Consider the following 13,057-nt stretch of genomic DNA (forward strand, 5'->3'; position numbering starts at 1 on the left):
CAAAAGATGCTAAAGAATTGTTTTATTTAAATCCACTTTCAATTATTTTATGTCTTTTACATTGTAACGGTATGCTCAAATAAATATACTTCGCCAACGGTCAAAAATGTTGGTTGCAGTCACTAATGTGTGCTTGGGTGTGAAACATCGTCTGGCGTCGCTAAGTCCCTGATCACCCTGGGTTTTGATGACGAACCGTTGCCCGATATACACACGTATTTCTGAAACATCCGTTCCGATATTTCCACCTTCTACACTCACATACACACACAAAAAAGGATATCAATGGATACATTTAAACGTAATGTAGCGATATACCTATGTATGTTATAGCAGGATAGCGTAAGGTCTCGTCAAACTCAAAATATTTTAACGAAACTACTTAAATTTATATTTTCCACATTGGTAGCATATACATATTTTATTACGAATGTTTAGTATTTTGGATAAATGTTATTTTCTTCACAATGACTATTTTTAAAATCTTTTCCAAATGAGTTCAGTTAGACATTTCAAAAAACTTAAATAATCGTACAGTAACAATCTACATTGAAAAAAATTTTAGGGAGTGTTATCAAATTGGGAATTCTTTTTTCACAATAATGTTAAGACATCCCACTTGTTACATTGTCCCATTTCCTTAATGTAATAAACGGTACAGAAATATGTTTATAATATTTTACAGTATGACAATTTCAGATAATATCACTTAATAAATTAATAACTAATTAATTTAATTTGTATTTGTTTTAGATCAAGTAGTAAAAGGTGCGTATACATTTAATTTAATTTAATGAAAGTATTCTAAATCATTGAGTTTACTTTGTCATTATAAAAATGATTAAAAGTCTTAGCATGTTTTTAAAAATCTTTATATACGGATTAATATAAACTATAAAATTAAAAACCGAAAATGACAAAACTATTCAATATTTCGATTCATGATAATCACACGTCACACAAACAATAAAGCTTAAACTATAACATTTTTGATGATGAAAATATCTTAAAAATGTTTACAATAGTGACATTTTTAATTTACACAATATTATATTACATAAGTATATTTTGACGTACAATTGAACTGTCATAATAATAAAAAAACAAAAGTAGATACACAATTTTCTTAAAATCATTCTCCAAGTATCATAGTAGGTCGATTCGCTCTTTTTTATAAACAAACGTAATTTAAAATGATCTCCTGAGCGTAAATATGCTATGTCTATTTCACGTGAGACTGAGATAACATTATATGTGGTAGTGTACCACTCCATTCAGGCATAGTGAATGACGCCTTAAAATATTATCACATTATTTTTATGAATACTGTGGAATAATCGACGGTTGTGATACCTGCAACTTATACCCACTTACCCATTTATTTTGTTACTGTTGTATAACTTTTGAATAACCTTACATTAATATATTGAGCCATATTGAATTAAACAATTATTATATTAATTATATTAATTATATTTTCTATATACATGATTCTAAATCATTGAGTTAAATTTATTATTAAATATAATTAAAGTTGTATTTCATTTCAGATACATATCGTAAGTATTTAATTTGTTAAAGATATTTACATTGTTATGTCTACTTGAGATACGGTGTGTTTTCTCAATCCAACCCCACCCAAACAAAAATTATAAATTTAGTTTGAATATTTTGAAATTTCGGGATTTTCAAAGGCTCATTATTTCTAGTCAAATGAGAAATCTTTTAAGTAATGATTGACCGATCGCAAGCAGACATTTTAAAGCATTCAGACCTGTTATCTGAAATACTATAGACGCTCACTTTCTACGCACCCATTTACAGAAACCGAAAATTAAATATTTTCAACTTCTTAACAACTATCCTCAACCATCATATTATTATTTTTACAAGTAAACTAGGCTCACCAACTGAATCCATTCAGAATGGTATTTGTACAGATGATTTATCATTAAATTCAAATCTATGAAACATTTGCACTTGAACACTTCTGCACACCAGAAGAGTGTACCCACTTATCCATTTATTTTGTTACTGTTGTATAACTTTTGAATATCCTTACATTAATATATTGAGCCATCTTGAATTAAACAATTATTACATTGACAAAAATTGAAATACTTGACTCCCACCGGTTGATTGGTTTAAAATTTAAATACTGTGTAATGATCGCGATACCAATTTGTATATACCACAAAAATAAAAAATATATCTGTCTCCTACTGAAAAAAATGTATATTAAATATTTTAATAAACAAAAAAAACTTTTTAATATATTAATAGATATTCATCTCTAATAATAACATTTTATGAATATTATATAACACCTGTTGGTAATTTTTTGTCCAAACCATGATGTAATGACAGAACAAATCATTTGAGTATTTTATCATTAACAACAATAATTTTTATTTTATTCCAGCTACACATCGTACGTAGCTCAATTATATTTAAATAATTTAAAACTGTATCTGCTATTTTTTTACACATAGTGTACTTTTTACTATTTTTTTTAATATTCTGAACAATAGGTAATAGAGATTTATTAAATAGTATGTTTATTATTTTATTTCTAGGGGATAGAGGTACTTGCATTTTGTATTTTTTTTTAAACCGGTTCAATTTTTCAATTTAATTTAAATAATTTGTGTCTTAAAAATTTAACTGTCCTCAAATTTTTACTCACCGTGTTCCCTTATAGGTATGAATTCATTTAATATTCAGTTAGAGCGCTTGTTACAAAATTCGTTTGTACTTGTTATCATCTATTGGCTATTTATTTTATTGAAATTGTTGATAATACAAAGTAAATTTGTTTATTTACTCTAAAAATAAACCAAAGTATTAACATTTTTTATTTTTTAATATTTCTATTGATTTCAAATAATATAATTAATTGCATATTTTAAATGAGTTTGTATTTTTAGTTATCGTCGGAATGTGATGACTTTTGATATTTATCCGAAACATTGAGAACAATTAAAAATTAACAAAGAACTTACCATTAAATTAAAAAATTTATACGATTGAGAAGGAATTAAAGTGCAACGTTGAAATTTCATTGATTTTTCTATTGAAGGATTCATGCAAATATACATAAAAAAAGTCAAAGTTAATAATGTTGTTAAAAAAATGTATAGGGACCTTTGGGTCATGCATTTCAAAAAAAATGTACATTAATCGCCCAATTAATATATATTTACCTCTTCCTCGAACAATAATTAAAAAACCAAGATTATAATTTTAAGTTTGACATAAATTTGGAATCAATATCCATAGTTAGGTTAAGTTTCGGTCATTTCCCATCAAACTCAAAAAATATTTTAACGAATAACTTGAATTATTATATTCCACATTACTATTTTGTACTATGAATGTTTGATATCTTATCTTTTTGGTTTATTTTTTTCATTTCCCTGTTCAGCCGTAGCTATTTTCAAAATTGTAACCGAATGAGTTTGAGTTAGAAATTTAATTTCAAAAGGCACTAACCACCGTATACAGTTCTCACCCTATCACTCTCAATAGTATTGGTAATATTAGCGTTAGCATAGTTTTGTTGTAATCGAAAATGTCAACAATGGGTGGCTCCTTATGTCATCAAAATAATATCAACCTTTCATATTTGTTGCTTTTATCCTACATCCTTATTGTATCATATTATTATACACATTATGTATTGTTTGTAAAAATTAAAACACATTGTTTTCACTTATCATATTATGTATCTATTATTTTATATAAAATCTATTTAAAAAATATCACATTTATAACTAATTATTATCATTTGTATTTCTTATAGTTAAATCAGTGATGAGTACGTATAAATTGAATTAGTGGTGCTGAAAGTGAAGGAAAACCCTATATTTTCATGGCTTTTCGTCTAATATTTTCACAAATGATAAATGGCGTATTGAAATTTATTTTACAGAGCTTGCCCGATCCTACAGAGATTTCAGGAAACAACGTATGTATGATAACTAATAGTTAGGGTAAATGGTGTTAATTGTGACTAAATAAGGCGGAAATTTAGTGATTGCTTCTCCATCATCAGCTGTAGCATTAATAGAACATCAGTAGGTGTTAATAATTTAATATATAAAAGAAATATTGCACTGGGTTAGATTCTTAGAAAAACATCTTGGTTTTATCAGCTCAAGTAACTGGCATAACAGTAACAGGTTATAACTGAAGTGCTGCACATATTAATTCAAGAGTATGTTGTGTCATGCGTTGGCCTTACAAATTTTTCTATTTTTTTTAGTCTTTTTCAAATTCTTCTTTATAGCAATTTTTGATCTGGGTAAAAAGCATTTTTCATAGCCCTTATGCTCGTAGGGCAATCTAATAAATACAAACAATAAATCTAATAAAAATGTATTTTGGTTGCAGACGCTGGCTTGACGAAACCGATAGATTCATTTTGTTTCGATTATATTAAAGAAGAAAGACAAAATGTCTTAAAATGGATTCTTTTCTAACCATTCAATATAATGGTTTTTTTTATATTTTAGATATATATAAATTAAATTGTACAATATTATTTAAAATAACTTGGTTTTAATTATATTGTTTGATATTTGGTCTCCCATTATACATTAAGACATTTGGTCTAACTAGTGTTCACTCTTTTTACGAGCCCAATAATATTTTGAATATTAATAATATATTAAATCATATTATATAACATTAAAGATTTTTTCATGCTTAATTGTTCACAAAAAAAAATTTTGACTTATATTAAATGACAATAAAAATGTTTTTCCTTTGTTCCACTTATTTCCAACAATTATTTATCATTTATGTTCTAATCTTAAACTGTATAACTATAATATTATCACTTACACTTAACAATAAATATTTCACTTAAAGGTTTTGAGTGTTTAACTCTTTTTGAAATGAAATAAAAATAAAATATGGAATAAAGGAGTACATCTGGTTAATTTTGTTGGTAAAATTAAAATTTTTATTATTTGATAAATTAAGATAAATATAATAATATTTTTAATAATATAATAGTAATAATAATAAGAATATAATACAATATATAAAACTATATTTATCCCACTAGAACATAAGTAAATCATTGTAAAGCAATCATGGCTTAACAATAAACAATACAATAGATAGTGTCAAAATAATGCAAATAAGGGTTATACAAAAATAGAATATTAAGTTAAGTAAATTATTTAATGTAATATAAAACAATAGATATATAACAAACAATAATACAATAAAATATAAAATGAATATTAGTTGACAGAAAAATAAGGGTTTGATGGAAATAACTTTTACGAGTAGATTTTTAATATTAAACAAAATACAAATTAAAATTTACCTTTTCATTATTGTATTCTATGGGTATTGTTTTGATCACAATTTTACTGCATTCATTGTAACCACGGGATGTACGATAAAATGGAATTTCAAACGTAGAACCAAAACGTGATTGGTGTTGAGAAATATGGAACTAAAATAAATCTTATAGACGATAGTTCGGAAAGAGATATGAACCCATTTAGTAATTTTTACAAGATAATCTAAATTGAGAAAAGTTAGAATTAAATAAGCAGATACTAACTTAATATAACATAATCATTAAACATATTACCTACAGAAATTGAAATTTCTATAATAGTTTATTAGGTTTTTGTTTACATTATAATTATAAACTACAAAACTTTATTATTTACATATTTGTTATAGTTTTATGGATTCATTGTAAGAATATGAATGTTAAGATAATTTGGTTGACAAAATTCACAAATCGTGGGTAGAAGAAAATGCCTAGCTCTCAAAAAACAGCCATTTAACATTCTGTTTGAGTGAGGTACAACAAAAACCAAATGGGTATTATCGAAACATTTACTAATAACCAGGGTTTTGAATAGATAACTAATAATTTATTTAGATAAAGATAAAAATGAATAAATATTTATCTAGATAAATATCAGAGAATTTCATATTTAATTTTGCATGAATTATATGATTTAAAACATTTAAAAAAACAAAATACCTAGTTTATTTTAAAGATAAACTTCATAAGAATATAACACGAAGAGGCATTCTCTGATTTGATAAATAATTATAGAAATAAGGTTACATTTGAAAAAAAAAAATAATGTTTTAAGCCATATTTGATCTTCAACATAGAATCGAATCAAAAGTTCTATTGTTTAACCTGTTACACTTAGGGGTCGAAACTTTGGAAATTCTAAAAAATGATATTTAAAAAGTCTTTTCAGTTTAAATAATGATGATATTTAAATAATTATAAACTATAAATTTCTTGGCTTTAATGAATGTTATTACCATCAAAACGGTTTTCATGATCTGATTAACCATTAGGTTATATTAAAATGTTCGAAAAAATATAATCTGTAGTAATTATTGAACAACTGTGTTAAACCTTCGAAAAACTTTAATCCTAAGTAATTATTCAGTTATATTATTATAATGTTGAATTAAAAAATATTTGACTTAAATTAAATTGAATTACATTGATTAATTAGAATCACTCATCCTAACAGAAAGAATAGTATTTTGGTGATAAGTAGATCTTGAACTGAAAAGTATGAAATTATGGCATATAATAGGTGTGTAAATCAAGAAAATTTGCAAGAAGCAACATTGAAATTGGGTAATATTGCAACAAATTCACATTATTTGTATTTCATGTATAGGTACAACTATTAGTTTCATACATTTATGAGATATTATAATAATTAAAAACGAATAAAAAGTGGATAGAAAAACATGATTTTTGAAAAAAGTGGACAAAGAACCTTTTCATTATCAGACCACGGCATTGCTTATTTCACCTTCCAAAACTTAATATTTTTTAGCGAAGACTTCGCAATTTAATTCGAAATTTAAATATTATAATTTTGTATGCATGGTTAAATTTTCGACAGTTTTTCACAATTGGGCTAATGTGACAAAACACCAGCACACTGTTTTGTACAATCGAGTTCTTGACTTTAATTTGGTAAGTTACGATTGTTAATCTACTCGAATAAATTGTGTGTCAAAACTTCAGTAATTGTATATTTGCACAACACTTAAAAACTCAAAAAAGTTTTCAATAAATAATTGTAATATAATTCAGGTCCTACTAAGGTTTATAAATTATAAATTTAAAAAAAATTATTAATAATTTTTATTATTTTATGACTGAATGTAGTTCAAAGCAATAAAAACTTAAATTTATTCCATTGCTTATAATAACTTATTTGTATTGCCCATCTGCTGTAATGTTAAATACACATTATTTACTCAGGCGTTAAAAAAAACGATTACTTGATATGTCGTTTGCTGACAAATAGAAAATAATATCACCAATTGGCATGGTAAAAAGATATTCACTTAACTGTGAACATCATTATTAATTGTGTTCTGACGGAGTATGGACTAGGAGCAGATCGCTGATAAAATAAATCAAGAAATATTATTTTATTTTATTTATTGTTCACTCTTCAACGTTCACATAATTTATTATTATTTTCTGATATTAAATCAAAATGATTTTTTTTAAACAAATTTTAATAATGTTTACAATTGTAGGTATTGCAATTTTTGTTATGCCTGTTACCTCAGATAACAACTTAGAGTGTTGGCGAAACTTAGAGCGTTCGCGAAGTAAGGAATAATTTATTGATATAGTATGGTCTTATATTTTGTATCATAATGTTATATTCTGTCGATAATTATCAACAGTGATTAGTAAATACTTTAAGAATTAATTTAAACACTGTCATCAATAATTAATATTATGTATTTATAACCTTAGAAGACAATAAAATGTATGCCATTCGTTAGATTTGAATTATATAAAATATTATTAAGCTTTTAATACACTTGTTATTCCTTAAGTCCGAATTATTTTTACTAACAATGTATTGTTTTATTTTTAGATACGTGTCAAAGTAATATTTTTTTGTATTCATAATTAATAAACAAATAGGTAGTACACATACCAACCTTCAAATATTCATGATATTCCACATAGAGAAGTCAATTTTAAAATGTATTACTTCAGACATGATAATAAGAATGGTAATTGAGGAGAATTTTTAAGCAAACAAAAAAATAAACAACTAAAAGGTAGATGTATTACAATGTGTATTTTTTAATAGTAAAGAAAATGATCCCAATACTATACATATTTTACGAAATCAACAAATTAGGAATTTATTTTTTGATTGAAGATGATTTTCATTTGAAGTCATATTTTAATATTCATGTATTATTATATCTATAAAAAAAAGTATCTTCAAAATAGTGTTTTCACATTACGAAAGTAGCTTTGTGTAAATAAATGTCATACTTCGCAGATTGTAATAAAAATGTTTGATAAATTAATGTTAAAGTAGATTAAATACATTTTATTCTCCATTTTATTAGTAAAAGGTTAACGAAAAAATTGTATGGAAAAATGTATTGGGGACTCTTTTAAAAAAATAGTCTTTCGAGCACTACAATTTCAAGGAATTGACGTCAAATAAATTCGCAATACAGAAAAATAGTTGAGATATCTTATAATAATTTTTATTAGAAATGTTAGTTAACATTTATTTTACAAAAAAAAATTATTAATTCTATATTTGTATTACACAAACTTTTTAACACGAAGGCAACACCATCAATATATATTATACTATCCTATAACATAGGTACATGTATTCATTTTATAATCAATACACCGTGACAGCGTACCTCGTACCTACCAGTTTGTTAAACCAAATCTTGAACTACATAAAGAGAAACAATCTTTAAATACATAATAGTATAATTTTTAACTTTCGTCTTTCATACAAATTATTATGGCCCATGGTTGAATAATTAAAGATAGGTGAACCATTAAAATAATTAATTGTTTATATTACTAAAGCATAGTTTTATTTAATTATAAAATATACTAGCTCTTCTGATGAGTTTTACAGCATATAAAAGTAAGTAACAAATAAGTTAATTTTATTGAAATAACATCTTTTTTTAAGAATATGTTGACCATAAGATAAGCTATTTTAATAGCAGTTATGTCATCAAGTATTCAAGTATATGAATTGATGAAACTAACATATAACCATGTTTAAAGTATCTACAGCAATTCGGTTTTTTGATTATGAAAAATCAAATCGCTAAATGAGAAATGGAAGTGAATATCCAATGTTGTAAAAATTTCAAATCAAAAAGCTTATAAAAATTTAATTTGAAAAGACATTTTTGTTCGATAAACGTAGACAAACTTAAAGGAAGTTTTGTATTAAATTTTTTAATCGTAGATATCAAATAACATTTTACAACTCAAAATAATTTTTTTTTTCGTGATTATTTTCGAATTTTGTCAGCATTTTAAAATGTATTAAATGAGCTTTATTTTTTGTTTGTAATGTTTATATTTCCTGTCGTTTTTGAAATCTAATTTTAATTTTAAATTTTGAAATCCTGAAACATTTTTACTGAACCAAACATGATGGCAGACAAAAAAAAAATCGCTCAGCTCAAAATCTATAATAGGTAGGTAATGAAAAAGAATAATTAAAATATAATATCAAAAACCGTTTTTTTTTATTGTTTATACAATTTATAATAATTCGTCAAAAATTATTGTCCCCGCGTAAAATAGACAACATTTAAACATAAATCCATTTATAATAGATATCAAGGTTTCTAAGAAATAGTTTAAGAACAGTTAAAAATATTAAAGATACGTAAAAACAAATTTTTTTAAAAGCATTAATAGTTGATATTTAGACAAATTTCATTACTTTTTAGAATGAGAGCGTTCTTTTTAGTATTGGTTTTAAAATTATGTGAGTGTGTTGTTTTTTTTTTTTTTTTGTTCTGTAATCATATAGAAGAAAATAGGTTTATACTTGACAATTTTCAAAACAATTTGACTCATGTTGAATTATTAATAGGCATATGCAATTTCGGATTATTATTTATTTTTTCAAACAAATGTCAAAAGTTTTTAAAATTTAATGAAAGTTTCCTTAAAAGTTTATCTACTTTATCGAAAAAAAAAATAACTATTAGAAATTAAAATTACATTTTTATGAGCTTAACATTGAGAATTAACACGATTTCTCATGTAGATTCAAAAACGAATATAAGTAGATACTTTAAATTTAGCTCATATAACAATATAACATAGTCATTTCAACAATTAAAATACTTGATAACGTTTTCAATGTATTTTCTCTCCCTTTAAGGCATTTAAAGATATTTTTATTATTCAATTTTTTTTGTTTGTTTCTCGATAAATGTCAAATAAATTGTATTGTTACCTTCGAAAAGCTTGTAAATTTAGTACAAAGCTCCTGTTATATGTTTACAACATCAGTTGAAAAATATTAAAAATACATATTCACGAATTTGTATTATAATTTAAAATTTCTGTTGCTTGTTCGTTGACATGCATGTGGTTGTTTTCATAACCTAAAATTGCAATAGAGAACAGTTTCTTTACAAGCATTAAGTGTTGTGATATTGGTACGTTGTACTTTTTAGGTAGATGGTGTAATATTAGAATAATTAAATTTCAGATGACTCGTCCGATTACCACAAAGAACCATTTGGTATGAATTTAAAACTTCTCTTAAACTTATCTTATGAAAGAGCAATATAAATATCCAATAACTCATAAAATATTTTATTTAGAAAACACTTTGAAATTTTTATACCTAATTAGTTTGTACAATTTTTTTTTTTTTTTAGTATACGTGAAGGGTAAGGGTATTTTCATTTTTTTAAATTATTTTTATGAATTCATTTATAGAACTTAAAAGTTTAGAACTGGAAGTTATGGAACACATTGCTGATTATTTTTGATATGTCGATAAGACTGGATTTATATTGTGTTATATTGACAACGGACATTCTTCGGGGTGACATAAATTACGAAACAGTAATTTTTAAACCGCTACAGATAATATAAGCACGTTTGTTGATTTCAGTTACTGTAGTTTGTATTTATATCGTGTAACATTTTTCAATTGTGAAAAAGTACAATAATATTAAATCTCATTATCTACATAGGATACATAATGTGATATTCCGGCCAATAAATACAATATTGACCCAACACGACACCAAACTGTGATTTGTGAACCTCCTTAACTCATAAACTCGTAATTTTATTGGTGTATTAATAGAAGTACACAGTTGTTTTCCACGTTTAATTTCTGTTTCAATAGGTACATAAGTTTAGAACACTTTATACCTGGTCGTCTCTGTCTATTGGTTAGTTATCAGTATACGGGGTGATCCAACAAAAGTATACTTACATTTCTATTTTCTTTAATAATGGAGTTTTTTAAAACCTGATTTTTGGAATCTTCAAATATACTCAAAAACCATATTTTCTAATTCTTAATGTGCCACTTAACCAAACTTTTTTTTAAATTATTTATTAGAGGACAATTTTTTTGAGAATTTTGATGTCGATACATCAAAATTCGAACTAGTGGTTTCCTAGTTATTGGACAATCTGCACTAAGGATAATAGTCCATAATAGGGATATGCCTATACATTTCACCACGTGCAATAAGAAAAATAACTACATAAACCAAGAAAGATTTTACTTGCTATTTACTTAAGTGTTTGACTAAATAAATATAAAATGACGTAATATTTTATAGTATATATATAAGCTATCGATAACTGTATAAGCATATCCTTCTTCCCTATTATAAACTATATTATCCTTAGCACAAAATGTGTAATAACTATAAAACTATAAGTTCCAATTTTGAATTCAATACATCAAAATTCTCAAAAAACTTATCTGCCAAATAATTTACAGTAAAAAAGTGGGGGTTCCCATTTGAAAAACAAAAGTTTGTATTACCACGGGACACTCCTAAAGTGGTACAAGAAATCTCGAGAAGCGAAAATATGGTGTCTGAGTATGTTTAAAGATTCCAAAAATCAGATTTTGAAAAACTTTATTATTTAACCCAGTAAAGTTAGTTATAATGTAACGTGTAAACAGTTTATTGTAAATAAATAAATAATTGATTTTATTATAATGCAAATTTAAAGTTTTTAAGCTGAACTAAACTTAGTTCGTAAATTTAAGGTGAGTGGTCAAGTATGGAAATGTGGAAACAGGGTAGGGGCCGAATAAAATATGTTGATAGGTACACATATTACATAAATATAACAACAAATCAAAAACAAAAAATATATATACAATACAGAGAAGTGGTTTTGTTGTTACATTTTAGTGTACCTACCTATAGTTTTTCCCGCAAGAAAATAATCAGTGAACAAAAAACGTTGTGCGGGAACTTAGAAAGAAAGGAAATCGTTTTATCACGAGTAGAAATTATTCAGTCTCGAGCGACGTCTGTTGATTCGGAGAAAATTGGATTTCTGTTATTGGTTCTGACTAGAGTATAGTGTAGTCATTGAGTATAAAATCATAATTGATACGTTCATATTAAAAAATCAAAACAAAGTTGATTGAATAGTGTAATATTTAGTGTATTCTGTCTCAAATTTGTCAATAGTTATAATGTTTTCATTTAAGTATTGTATTTTAACTTTGTATAGATTGCCCAGGTAAGCTAAACGACTATTATTTTTGGATAATTAAAAAGATTAATCAGATAAATATATTAATTTTACAATGATGTGTTTATGTGTTTTATTTTATTTTTTGTGTGTCTATGGATCTTGGGACACCGAAAGTTGGTGGATCAAAAGTAAACAAATAGGTATCACGTGGTTTGTTAATTAAAACACACGAAGGATAATTTAATCTATGCTGAAAACAGGAAAGTTTTTGATTCCAATATTGTTGATTGCATAATAGGACTTAAAATTAAAACTAAGCTAAATTTCAAAACAAATCATGGAATAAATAGTATTTCTGAAACAAAATAAAAACCATTTGTAATATAATATTAATTTTATCAAATATTTATTTAAACTCTGAACTCAATTATGAGTTACTAACAACGCAATCCTAAACCATAGATATATAATAAATATGTTTAAAAAATAGTAACAAAATCTTGAGAAATTATTGTACAAACGTTTTGAACT

The 13,057-nt window shown here is 25.1% G+C and overlaps 1 long non-coding RNA gene across 1 annotated transcript; it reads left to right on the forward strand.

The window, feature by feature from the left end:
- Positions 1-3,931: 3,931 nt before the first annotated feature.
- On the forward strand, positions 3,932-4,634 carry LOC111038873. Its single transcript, XR_002605022.1, has 3 exons — positions 3,932-3,967; positions 4,265-4,303; positions 4,393-4,634. It is a non-coding gene; the product is annotated as an uncharacterized LOC111038873 (long non-coding RNA).
- Positions 4,635-13,057: the final 8,423 nt, after the last annotated feature.

Source organism: Myzus persicae, unplaced genomic scaffold, assembly GCF_001856785.1.
Source record: "Myzus persicae strain clone G006 unplaced genomic scaffold, MPER_G0061.0, whole genome shotgun sequence".
NCBI lineage: Eukaryota > Metazoa > Arthropoda > Insecta > Hemiptera > Aphididae > Myzus > Myzus persicae.